At 36.2% G+C, this 12,927-nt stretch overlaps 2 non-coding genes across 2 annotated transcripts; one reads left to right on the plus strand and one right to left on the minus strand.

Annotated features, from left to right (window-relative positions):
* Nucleotides 1-9,423: 9,423 nt before the first annotated feature.
* Nucleotides 9,424-9,530, minus strand: LOC120363425 (U6 spliceosomal RNA). Its single transcript, XR_005578978.1, has one exon. It is a non-coding gene; the product is annotated as a U6 spliceosomal RNA (small nuclear RNA).
* Nucleotides 9,531-9,553: 23 nt separating this feature from the next.
* Nucleotides 9,554-9,660, plus strand: LOC120363381 (U6 spliceosomal RNA). The gene has a single exon (XR_005578938.1). It is a non-coding gene; the product is annotated as a U6 spliceosomal RNA (small nuclear RNA).
* Nucleotides 9,661-12,927: the final 3,267 nt, after the last annotated feature.

Genomic DNA, 12,927 nt, shown 5'->3' on the forward strand with positions numbered 1-12,927 from the left:
GTCTCTCCTCCCCTATTTATTTATTCAATCATTTATTTAGTTTAATATGGACTCTTGGATTTTTTTTATACTTACTTTTCTAACACTACAAGATGATGCAATTTATATCATATATTACCTTCAATAGTATCCAGTGACCCATTGTTCCTTCTATTAGAGTATAATCTTAGAAATCAGATCTGAGTACTGGGCATGTTTTTTGCTTTTAGGGTGTTGTTGCTTCTAAGCCATCTCAACTGGTAGAATGAGGATATATTTGTGTATATTAACTCATATACATATATACATACATAAATGTTTCTAATTAATCATTTGTATCTATATTAAAGTAATCATGAGTTTATACAGATGTCTCCAACTCTATTCCATTACCACGTGGATCATTCTAGACTCTCCTATTGGCTTACTTGTAAACTCCCACTCTAACAGTTAGACATCTGGCTTCTACCATCTGCCATCCTTTTACTTAATTTTTCAATTCCAGCATACATGGGTTTGAATATATCAATATTAGAACTGTTAAACTCTACTACTGTGGGGAAAATGTCTTATCAACTGGAATACCATGCTTATGTACATTTTCTTTTGCTTTTAGTCTTACAGACACCACTTACTTCCGAAGTTGCTTAAATCAGCATACCTTTCCCCTACTCTCTACATTTGTTTTATAATTTGTTAATTTTTTGGAAAAATCATTATATTGATTGAGATGTACATTTACATGGGGGTAAATATTTGGAGAATTTCAGTCAAGTGTTGGGTGGGTTCTGTATTGTTGTAGGTGTTATAAAAATTAGAGATGTTTTCCTATTTTAAGTTAGTTTGCTCATTTAAACTATCATATCAGAAAGAGAAAAACAAGTCCTCAAGATATAGAAACCAGCCAAAATGTTTTGTTGTCTCTTCATTCTGTTTCAAACACAGTGACAAGCAATATCCAGATATTACCTGCACTTCCCTGTCCTCTGCTTGAAGGTGAGATTCTTTAATTTTCCAAACGGTCTGGAGTTCTAGAGGTGGGGGTGAATGGCAAAGGTTTTGCTCAACAGCTAGAGCAGAGCCTCTACCAGCAGGACTGGGTTAATGTCAGAAGCGGCAAAAATGTCCCAATTCTTTTTATTGCTTTTTTTCAGGCAGGAAATTGTGGGCTCACGGTGAACCTCACTCATAATCCTATGATCTCATTTAGAGCACTGAGGGCAGGTTTCTTCTTATACTTTGTAGAAATAGAAAAAAACAAGGCTGATGTCTAGAAAAACAACACGGGCACTGTGAGCTGAGGATTTACACACTGCTGGCTTACACATGGGTGGTGGCAGATATTTCAGGTTCCCCAAATGAGATTTTTCTCAAGGTCTACTATAAGGCATTCATCTTTCTAAACTGAAAGAACTGCACGGAAACCAAACACAAATGTGTTTGGAGTCAAATGAATGGTTTTGTGGATGAACGCATCCACATAATGAAAAGTTCTTGGGTATTAAATTCCACATCTAGGAAGTCCCATTGAACTACACAATAGAATGGTTTGAAAATCAGCCTCATTTGGGTGATTCTGAGAATACCCTTTTAGGATGTTGGCAATGCTGTTATCTTTCTTAAAACAATCCTTACGGACTATATTTTGAAGTAAGCTCTTAGGTTGTTGTTCCATGATAAAGTCATTTTCTAGGCAATTCCCTTTTGAAGTGGCAATTTAATTTCAACAACTACAGAGATGATCCTGGTAAAACCTCAGCACAGATCACTGGCAGCATATTTCTTTTTTGAGATAAAGGAAAGGTTACTCCATGGCTATTTCATCAGGATTGCTTACCGTAGTGATCATTGACTACATTTGTTTACAGACTAGTCCTTTAGTGCCCTACTGGGACCATTTCCACATTTGTGTTACCTGCATTACTCCCTGTGAATTTTAACTGCTATTGTGTCCCTAGAATTCATACTCATTGACCCTATTATGCCCCAGGAGCAATAGTAAAGAAATACAATATAACTTTCTCATGAAACAACCCAGGCTCAACGGTATGATTTATATCTATTAGTTTTTCCAAATCTATACATTATATATTAAATTATATGTAATACATAATTTGTCTCTCACTCTCTTTCTCTCTCTCCACTCTCTGCAGATAGCTTATGTCCATCTGTACCATACATGGCCAAACGTCAGGTGTTTCTAGAAGCTCTTGATCATATTACCTTTATAAGTCTGGAACACCTGCCATACTGCTTATTTCCATCCTTATTTAGGAAAACATGCAAAAAATGTGACTTTTTTTTTCCCTCAGACAAGTCATAGCATTGATACCAATGGCAACTCTAGCCAGAAAGCAAGGTGAACACATGAATTGGGGTAGCACACAGAATAATCCCATTGAGAGCACATTATTTGTATTATTGAGAATAGGATTGTTTTAAAATTTATATTGTGAAAATTGATTTCTTTTGTTACTAATAAAGAAATATCTTTAGATTCTAATTTTTTCTATTTGGGCAAGTGTCATTAATATAATGTTTTAGTTTAAACATACAATTTATGGTTTAAAATGCTGTTTTAAAGAAACAGTAGAGGTTAAGAAGGTAGGCTCTGGAACCATACTGCCTGGTTTTCAATCCAACTGCCCTACTTACCAACTGGTATTATGTGACTTTAAGCATGTTATTTATCTTTTTGGTACTTCAGTTTCCAGCAAAAACTAGTTCTACATTATACAATTATAGCGGGCATAGCAAAAGAATTAATAGATGTCAGGTTTTTAGAAAAAAATATCTTGATACAGAATAAACATTTACTAAATGTCAGTTACTCATTATTGCACACCTATCATACCACAGTCTATTTTAATTTGTTTGGCAACATACTTTGGTTTTAAATAGTTACTCATAGCCAGGTGCGGTGGCTCAAGCCTGTAATCCCAGCACTTTGGGAGGCCGAGGTGGGTGGATCACGAGGTCAAGAGATTGAGACCATCCTGGTCAACATGGTGAAACCCCATCTCTACTAAAAATACAAAAAATTAGCTGGGCATGGTGGCGTGTGCCTGTAATCCCAGCTACTCAGGAAACTGAGGCAGGAGAATTGCCTGAACCCAGGAGGCGGAGGTTGCGGTGAGCCGAGATTGCGCCATTGCACTCCAGCCTGGGTAACAAGAGCGAAACTCCATCTTAAAAAAAAAAAAAAAAAAAAAAAAAATAGTTACTCATAAACTATATGGTGCTTGTAACGAAATAGAAGTTGTAGAGTATATCAAATTCCTAATGAGTCTGGTTTATTATTATTATTATTATTATGATTATTATTATTTTAGATAGAGTCTCACTCTGTCACCAGGCTGGAGTGCCATGGCACAATCTTAGCTCACTGCAACCTCCACCTCCTGGGTTCAAGTGATTTTCCTGCCTCAGCCTCCCGAGTAGCTGGGACTACAGGCGCATGCCACCACGCTCAGCTAATTTTTGTATTTTTAGTAGAGACAGGGTTTCACCATGTTGGCCAGGATGGTCTCAATCTCTTAGCCTTGAGATTCACCCGCCTCGGACTCCCAAAGTGCTGGGATTACGGTTTATTATGTTATAGCCTACAGCAAAACTTCGAAGAAATTGAAAAATAGGACTACTTTTCTTTGAAATTACACTTTAAATATCTACCACCTATTGGGGTGATAATCCGTAATCTATATTGCAATCCATATAAAGCTAAACCTCCTGCTCTCACTCTGATGTCAACCTGAGCATAATATGTAACTGGAGAACAAACATACAAACAAAAACATAACATCCCTAAAAATTCAGAAAGCAATTTAGTTTACTAATACCTCTGAAAAACCCCCCAAAAGGAGTTTTGGTCTCAATACACAACAACATATATTTAAATCCTTTTTCTTCTTCTTCTTCTTTTTTTTTTTTTTGAGAGGAAGTCTTGCTCTTGTTCCCCAGGCTGGAGTGCAATGGCGTGATCTCTGCTCACTGCAACCCCCATCTCCCGGGTTCATGGGATTCTCCTGCCTCAGCCTCCCAAGTAGCTGGAATTACAGGGATTTGCCACCACTTCCAGCTAATTTTTGTATTTTTAGTATTTTAGTAATTTTTGTATTTTAGAGATGGGGTTTACCATGTTGGCCAGGCAGGCCTCAAACTGCTAACCTCAGGTGATTTGCCCCCTTTGGCCTCCCAAAGTGCTGGGATTACAGGCATGAGCCACCGCGCCTGGCCCCACTTATCTTCTTTTTTTTGAGACGGAGTTTCGCTCTTGTTACCCAGGCTGGAGTGCAATGGCACGATCTCGGCTCACTGCAACCTCCACCTCCTGGGTTCAAGCAATTCTCCTGCCTCAGCCTCCTGAGTAGCTGGGACTACAGGCACGCGCCACCACGCCCAGCTAGTTTTTTGTATTTTTAGTAGAGACGGGGTTTCACCATGTTGACCAGGATGGTCTCGATCTCTTGACCTCGTGATCCACCCGCCTCGGCCTCCCAAAGTGCTGGGATTACAGGCTTGAGCCACCGCGCCCGGCTCTTTTTCTTTGAGACAGAGTTTCAGTCGTGTTGCCCAGGGTGATGGAACGATCTCGGCTCACTGCAATCTCTGCCTTTTGGGTTCAAGGGATTCTCCTGCCTCAGCCTTCTGAGTAGCTGGGATTACAGGCATGCACCACCACAGCTGAATTTTGTATTTTTAGTAGAGTTGGGGTTTCACCCTGTTGGCCAGACTGGCCTCGAACTCCTGACATCAGGTGATCCACAACCCCCTCAGCCTCCCAAAGTGCTGGGATTACAGGCATGAGCTCCCGTGCCTGGACCCACTGATCTTCTTTAAGTTCTGTACCACATGTTAGAGCAGCTCACTCTATATTCATCCTCAGAATTTCTTAAAATGTGCCCTAAAGACAGCCTGGATTAGTCCTTACCTTTCTTGCCCTCCTTTCCTTTAGGATCTATATTTTTCTTCTGCAAGCAACTCTTTGCCATTTCCAGTATAAAGCAATCTAGCTCAAACCCCTTTCAGTTATTTCTTTATTTGGTACTCTGATCTGCACAACAAAATCTAGACATTTAAGACTCAAAAAAAAAAAAAAAAAAAAGGTTATTCATGTGATCAGGCCAAGAAAGAGGATATGAAGGTTTATATGCTGGCTTACACTTGTAAACCCAGCACTTCGGGATACCAAGGCAGGAGGATCACTTGAGTCTAGGAGTTTGAGATCAGCCTAGACAACATAGTGAGATACTATCGCTACAAGAAATAAAAAGTATAGCTGGGCATGGTGTCACATACCTGTAGCTGCTGCTGCCTGGGAGGCTGAGGTGGGAGAAGTGCTTGAGCCCAGGAGATCGAGGCTGCAGTGAACCATAATTGTGCCACTGCACTCCAGCCTGGGCAACAGAACAAGACTCTGACTCAATAAATAAATAAATAAATAAATAAACAAATAAATAAATATTTTTAAATAAATAAAATTGAATATTTTCTACAATAAATGAAGCTATAGAAAAAATAGACTATATAATTAATAAAGACACGTACATGCATACATACTCAGTATGTATTTTTCAGCCCATGCTTGTGCTTACTAGTCAACTGACAAAACAAACATGGAAAAACAGCTATAATGATAAATTCTGGTTTCTTGAGACATGGGAAGTATGATTTTAGAAAGATGATCAACTGATTTTGGTCAAAAAGTACAAATTGGTTACATCTGGAAGTGGTTACTTAACAATAGTAGCACAATTAAGCATGTGTTTTGGATACTGTCCTTGTTTCTAAACATTGTAAAAAATAATATTAAAATCTCGCTTTATCCAAATATTTTGTTAAACAGTCCTTTTAGAATCTGAATCCTTGTTTGGAATCACTACTTGTTTTATTACTTTGTTTTTTTGAAAAAATGAGAGAGAAATTAAAATGTTCTATTAGAACATAAGGGAGACCAGCAATACTACATAGTATCTGTTTTATTGTTAATGTGTCCTTTCGTAATGAGATAGTAGAATCAGATGTAGGTAATTTGATATGACACTTAGCAAGTGGTAAAATGTTGATTGGTTTATACTGTTGCCTAACCACACCCCCAAAAAAGTTTTCAGGTTAGGAATAATTTTTGAAATAGGTTACAGATGGTATAATCATATGATAAATGTTTGGAGTTAAAGTGAAGATAAATCAACAGCTGAAAATATTCTTGGTATAAATAATAAAAAGTATTCTAGGGATGAAACTGACACTTCTTTTTTTGCTCATGAGCATTTATTTAGATACTTAGAACATTCTGAGCTGTGTTTTATTCTTTATCATAGAAAAGCATTTTTTTTCTGAAATACATGGATCCTTTGAAGTAAAAATATACACAATCAATAGCAACAGTTTTCGTACCTCAGGTTATTTATCTGACTATGTGAAGCAGATATATTTTTCTGGTATGCAAAGCCTTAACAGCTAGGTATCAAAGATAATTATTTGTCTTGATTTTTTGCCTTAGGAAATGGTTTGAAGTAGATCTAATGATTAAACCTTTAGGAAAAAATAAATCATTCGTATCCTCCCTGTGTGATGTATTGCGTTTATCACAACGATATATTAACAATATTTCCTAGGCACTATAGGTAGTGCTTATGTTTAACTGTAAGAGAAGTTTGTCTAGAAAAAAAAGTAATGTTGTTTTACTGGTTCCTCAGGAGGATAAGCCCTTTTAAGAACCACTATATAATGTCAGTGATTCAGAGAAAGTCCTCTTACCCTTTTATATGGAGAGTAGTTGTCAGTTAATGTTAATTCTTATTCCAAAGAGTCATCCTTAATTCCTGTTAGTAACATTTAGTAAATTCTGAAGATACATGCAACATGTAAAATTGTGTCATAAATTATGGTCATTAAAGAGTTATTGTACGCAGAATACATGTTAATGAAATCATGTTTAGCTTCTCTTCTATTGGATACTTTTTGTACTCATATGAAACTATTGTCTTATGGTATTTAAAGCACAGGAAAGCAAAGAGTTCAACACAAAGTAGAGAGAGGACAATAGTAAGCTCTCAACTGCTGAGATTAGTAATGTGCTTTGGGTCTGCAGAAAATCAAACAGTGAGGTACTGACTTAATAGGGGGCAGAATCCTGTGTCATTCACTGTTTACCCACAGTTTAAACACATTTTACTGTTAATTAACATCTTTAGTCTTTATACAGTTTTCTTTGTATAAGTAAGAATAGTACTGTAGACTTTTTACTAGAGTTTTCAGAGACCCACAGATCTCTGAAATTGTCTGATCTTGCTATATGTGTAACAAAGTAGCTGATAGCAGAGTATTTTCTCCACTAAGATTCTGATCCTTACTTTAAGTCTATCTAGTGCTATTGAAAAAGTAATTACTAGTCTTAAAAATTTGCCCTCGCCGGGCGCAGTGGCTCAAGCCTGTAATCCCAGCACTTTGGGAGGCCGAGGCGTATGGATCACAAGGTCAAGAGATCGAGACCATCCTGGTCAACATGGTGAAACCCTGTTCCTACTAAAAATACAAAAAATTAGCTGGACGTGGTGGCGCGTGCCTGTAATCCCAGCTACTTGGGAGACTGAGGCAGGAGAATTCCCTGAACCCAGGAGGCGGAGTTTGCGGTGAGCCGAGATCGCACCACCACACTCCAGCCTGGGGAATGAGCGAAACTCCGTCTCAAAAAAAAAAAAAAAAAAAAAAAAAAAAAAAAAAAAAAATTTTGCCCTAAGGAAGCTCTGTCTTGATATAAAAAAGTAGGACCAGACATCTGGTAGACATAAGCAACCTAGGAAGTGACAGAAGAATGTGTGTAATATGCTTTACTTACTTGCTTTGTTGAAGTATATATTTTCTGAGTTTTACGTCTATCACTTTGTCGTTGACTACCTTATTTTAGCAGAACTCATCTTCCAGTGGCTTTCTAAGAAAACGTTCATGGACTTGCTTATATGAAAATGTCTTTTTTTTTTTGGTGAGTCAGGGTCTTGCTCCATCACTCAGCACAGTTGGTTGTGTTTTTTTTTTTTATTTCAGTCTTTGTTCTGGCCATTTGGCAGGCCTTTTTCATGTGGAAATGTATATTTTTTCATTCTGAAATTTTTACTTAAATTGTATCTTTAATAATTGTATCTCATGCATTTTCTCTTTTCTGTTTCTGAAAATTCTGTTGGTCAAACAGAGATCTCTTGGTTTTGGTCATTTATTTTCTTCAGTGGTGAATATTTCATAATTTTATTAAATTAATAAGAAATAGTCTCAACATGAACATTAAGAAGTTCTGTTTAGTATATTTTTTCACAACTGTGTTTCTAATTTCTGAGAATACTTTCTTATTCTCTGAATGTTCCTTTATTTTTCAGCCCTAGCCAACACATTGTTTGCAGCTTTGTGAGTGACCTTCAGGCAGAGATACCTAGCTTAGTCATATCTGGATCTTGACCCACAAAAACTATGAGATGATAAACGTCGTTTTAAATATTAGGTTTTGGAATAATGTTTTATGCAGCAATAGATAACAAGCAAATACAACAAGGCTTTTTTGGTTTTCTTAAAAATATATATATTTTTTCCATGAGAAAAGACAAGCAACACAGCTGAATATAGCAGTATTCTCTTAACACAGGGCAAAAAGAATATTTTATATACATTTATTATTAGTGTTTTTGGCATTTTACATAGATCAAATTATAAAGAATAAATGGGAAGATATTTTTCCATTTCTATCATTCATGAATTGCTGACTCTCTTAGGATGTTATTAATGGCTATTAATGAATGTCCTACATTCTCAATTTGTTAAATTTCAAATTACTTTCCATGTTGCCAGTCTGTATATTTTTATTTTGTTCTGAATTGTGAGGGTAAATCTTTACACCACAAAATTTCAAATGAGCAGTGTATTAAAAGCACCCCACTGGCCAGGTGCTGTGGCTCATGCCTGTAATCCCAGCACTTTGAGAAGCTGGGCAGGAGGATCACTTGAGCTCAGGAGTTCAAGGCCAGCCTGGGGTAGCACAGTGAGATCCCATTTCTACAAAAAATAGGATGGTGTATGCCTGTGGTCCTAGCTATTTGGGAGGCTGAGGTGGGAGGATCACTGGAGCCTGGGAGTCAAGGCTGCAGTGAGCCATGATCATCCCATTGGAGCCTGGGCAACAGAGTGAGACCCTGTTTCAAAAAAGAAAAAAAAAAGCCCCCCACCCCAATACTGTCATTACCAATGACCATTAAGGTAATAAAGAATGTAATTATGACCAGGATCAGCATGAATTCCATTTATCTTCAAATGCATGTTCACTGAAGATGCCATGATCAGTGACAAAATTAGTGAATAAAATGGGAGTCCTGTACATTCTTGTTCCTTCATTTATTTATTTATTTTCTTTTTTCTGTTCCATCTTTTTACTGATTTTTATTACTTTAAAAAAATCTATTTAAAATGGAACACTTCACAAACTTGCATGACTTCCTTGTTCAAGAGCCATGCTAATCTTTTCTATATCATTCCAATTTTAGTATATGTGCTGCTGAAGTGGGCACTTTTAATAAAAATATTTTACCACGTGCTCGCTTTGGCAGCACATATACTAAAATTGGAATGATACAGAGAAGATTAGCATGGCCCCTGCACAAGAATGACACGCAAATTTGTGAAGCGTTCTGTATTTTAAAAATATATATATTTTGCCACTTGGCTAGAAACTAAGAAGATCTGATGGACTATAAAAGAAGTGCTGTAATAAAGAAGAAAAGTCACCATAATATAAATCAGACATAGGCAACATATTCAATGTCAGTAATAAAAGAGGTCATTTGAAAATCATGTTTAAAAAAGTGGGTAGGAGTGGAGCAAAATAGCTGTTATTGAATAACCATTCTTTGCCAGGCACTGAGATAACTACTTATATGCCATCTCATTTAATCCCCACAACAACCCTGTGAGTTAGGCATCTCACCCTCCTTTTGCAGATTAGGAATCTGATGCTCAGTTGTTAGTGCCAGGGAGTTAATAAGCAATATTATTGAAATACAACCCCAGATATGTGAGACCCCAAAGCCTTCTCTCTGTGATTTCCTTTCTAACACAAATGAGGAATTCCATTTCAGAGCTGATATGGTTTGGCTGTGTCCCCACACAAATCTCATCTTGAATTGTGATACTCACAATCCTCACATGTCAAGAAAGGGACCCAGGGGGAGGTGATTCTATCACGGCGCGGTTTTCCCCGTGCTGTTCTTGTGATAGTGAGTGAATTCTCATGAGATCTTATGGTTTTATAGACATCTGGCATTTTTCCTGCTTGCTCTTCTTTCTACTGCAGCCATATGACAAGGTCCAAGCTTGCTTCCCCTTCGACTTCCATCATGACTGTAAGTTTTGTGAGGTCTCCCTAGCCATGTGGAAATGTGAGTCAATTCAACCTCTTTCCTTTTTAAATTACTCAGTCTCAGACAATTCTTTAGCAGTGTGAAAACCTACTATCTTAATATCCCTCAATACTGTTACTCATTTCATAAATATTTAGCTTCTCCCATATGCCACAGTTAGTTCTAGGTGCTATGGATTAAAAAAAAAGTTTTACTTCTGAAAGCTGACAGATATTGTTGATTTTCAAACAATAAGTTATTTTTTCACAATTTATTTTACAGTTGATGCTACTTATTTTAGTGACTGCTTTTCTCCTGTGAATATGAGTCAAGTCTGATAACTTTAGTTGCAATCTATGCAATAAAATGGGACTCAAAATTCCTGTCATTTTGTTCAGCAAATGTTGAATTAAATAGCAACACAAATAAATAATGAAGGGCCACAGCCACAGAGTAAACAAATTAAATCAAACATAAAATTTAATGAATGCCCTTTCTTTGTTCTAAAAAAATAGCAAATATTTTTAAGATTGACATTGTTTATCTGAGTAATCTTAACTCTGTTTATCTGGCTCTCATTCTGAAGACATTATTGGTTTCTGATGTGGCATGCTGGAGGAGTAACTCAAATGGACTATAAAAGAATAATGTGATCTCTGAGGAATGCTGAAATATTATTGTGTTATTTTTAAGAAGTGTCAACCAGTTGTGAAGAACTTTGTGTAGGTGTTTTGTTCAAAAGTTGATGTGCAACTCACTGGTTTAACATGTGTGACATGGAGATAATTTTTCTGGAATGATATGTTTTCTCTAAAAAAAAAAAAAAAAAAAAATGACCCCAGGGTGCAATCAATGCATTGTTTCTTTTCTTCCCACATTTTCACAGCCTGTTTTAGAATACATAGTACATGGCTTTTGTTAGAAAAGGCAAATGACAAAACAAAACAACAACAACAAAACCTTAGCGTTGTCATTGAAAAAGGATTCAAAATTGTTTAGAAAACTGGCCTTACTTTAAAGAGCACATGTAAACTAGTTATGGCAACTTCTCTGGAGAATCAGAAACTTAGTCTGTTTGTTTGTTTGTTTAGTTCTAAAATTCATTTGGCTGTTTCTGATCACATAGTGGGCTAGGTGCCTACATTAATTCTCCAATAAAAACAGAGAACATTTCTGATAAAATATATTTAATAAAATTTTCTTAAGTATATCAATGAACTGACAGTAAACTAGGAAAATCTCAGGTCTGTTATCTAAGTGAAGTCAGGAACTCAGAAAGGTAAGTGGAGAAATGGAACTGGCTTCCTTCCTAACCACATTTCTTGATTCACAGGGACAGGAAACAAATTCAAGTCATATATCTAAGATGAGAAGTCTAATAGGAGGACATTCCTCCCTGATAAAAGTAGGATGTCAATTGGCTCTGTAAAGGTGAGCCAAAATCAAGCCTTCCCTCCTAACCTTATTCCCCAAGGAAACAAGGATAATCAACACTCTTGGACATAATTGCTGTCCTGGGAAGAGAGAAAGCACATAGCTAACACAGCTGAGAATATGAATTACAATCCAACCCTCAGGCTCAATGTGTACTAGAGATTCAGTGCAGTAAGACAGGAAAAGAAAGAACTGGGGAAAAAATTGTCATGATTTGTAGAAGATATAAATAGACATATAATAGTAAAAAGTTTATAAATTACTAGAATTAAGAAAAAATTAATAATGTTACTAGATCCATTTTAAAGAAGCAATTCCAATTAAACGGATTTAAAATGAATCAATTTTAAAGAAGCAATTCCAATCCTATATAATCTAGTAGTTTTGTTTGTAATGGCAAAAAAATGTAAACAACTCATGTCAACCAAAAATGAAGTGAACAAAAATTTTGGTATAGGTAAATATTTGAATAATGTGCAGTGCCAAACAGAAGTAAGAGCAGCTATATATTGTCTTGGATGAATCTCACAAATGTATCAACGTATATGAGCAAATGGAGCACGTCATAAAAGACCCTAATTTGTCTAAATAGGGATTCACTTATACAACATCAAAAACAGGCAACACTAAACAACTTATTGGTTAGGAATACAATCTTTGATGGTACAAAGATAAAGAAAAGTAAAAGGATTCTTATAAAAGAAAAGACTCTAAATACAGCTTTGACAGAATAATTTCTTTTTTTTTTTAATTCAGATTTTTCTTTTTTTTTCTTTAAGACAGGGTTTCACCATGTTGGTCAGGCTGGTCTTGATCTCCCGACCTCAGGTGATCCACCCACCTTGACCTCCAAAGTGCTTGGATTACAGGCATGAGCCACCATGCCCAGCTGACAGAAGAAATTTTGAACTCTATATGGCATTGAATTTCACTGAAAGTGCTTTGAGGGTTTCCTCTTTAATATACATGTTGTGAAGATTCTTGTCTGACAGAGGATCTGAATTTTACATGTTATCTTTTTACATCCTTACTTGTCATTTCATAATACAAAAGTGTATTTAAATATGATTTTTATTTTTAAAAATAATATATGCATACTATATATAAAAAAAGCAAATAGTAAAGGTTTCTAATC

This window comes from Saimiri boliviensis, chromosome 4 (assembly GCF_048565385.1).
Source record: "Saimiri boliviensis isolate mSaiBol1 chromosome 4, mSaiBol1.pri, whole genome shotgun sequence".
NCBI classification, from domain to species: Eukaryota; Metazoa; Chordata; class Mammalia; order Primates; family Cebidae; genus Saimiri; species Saimiri boliviensis.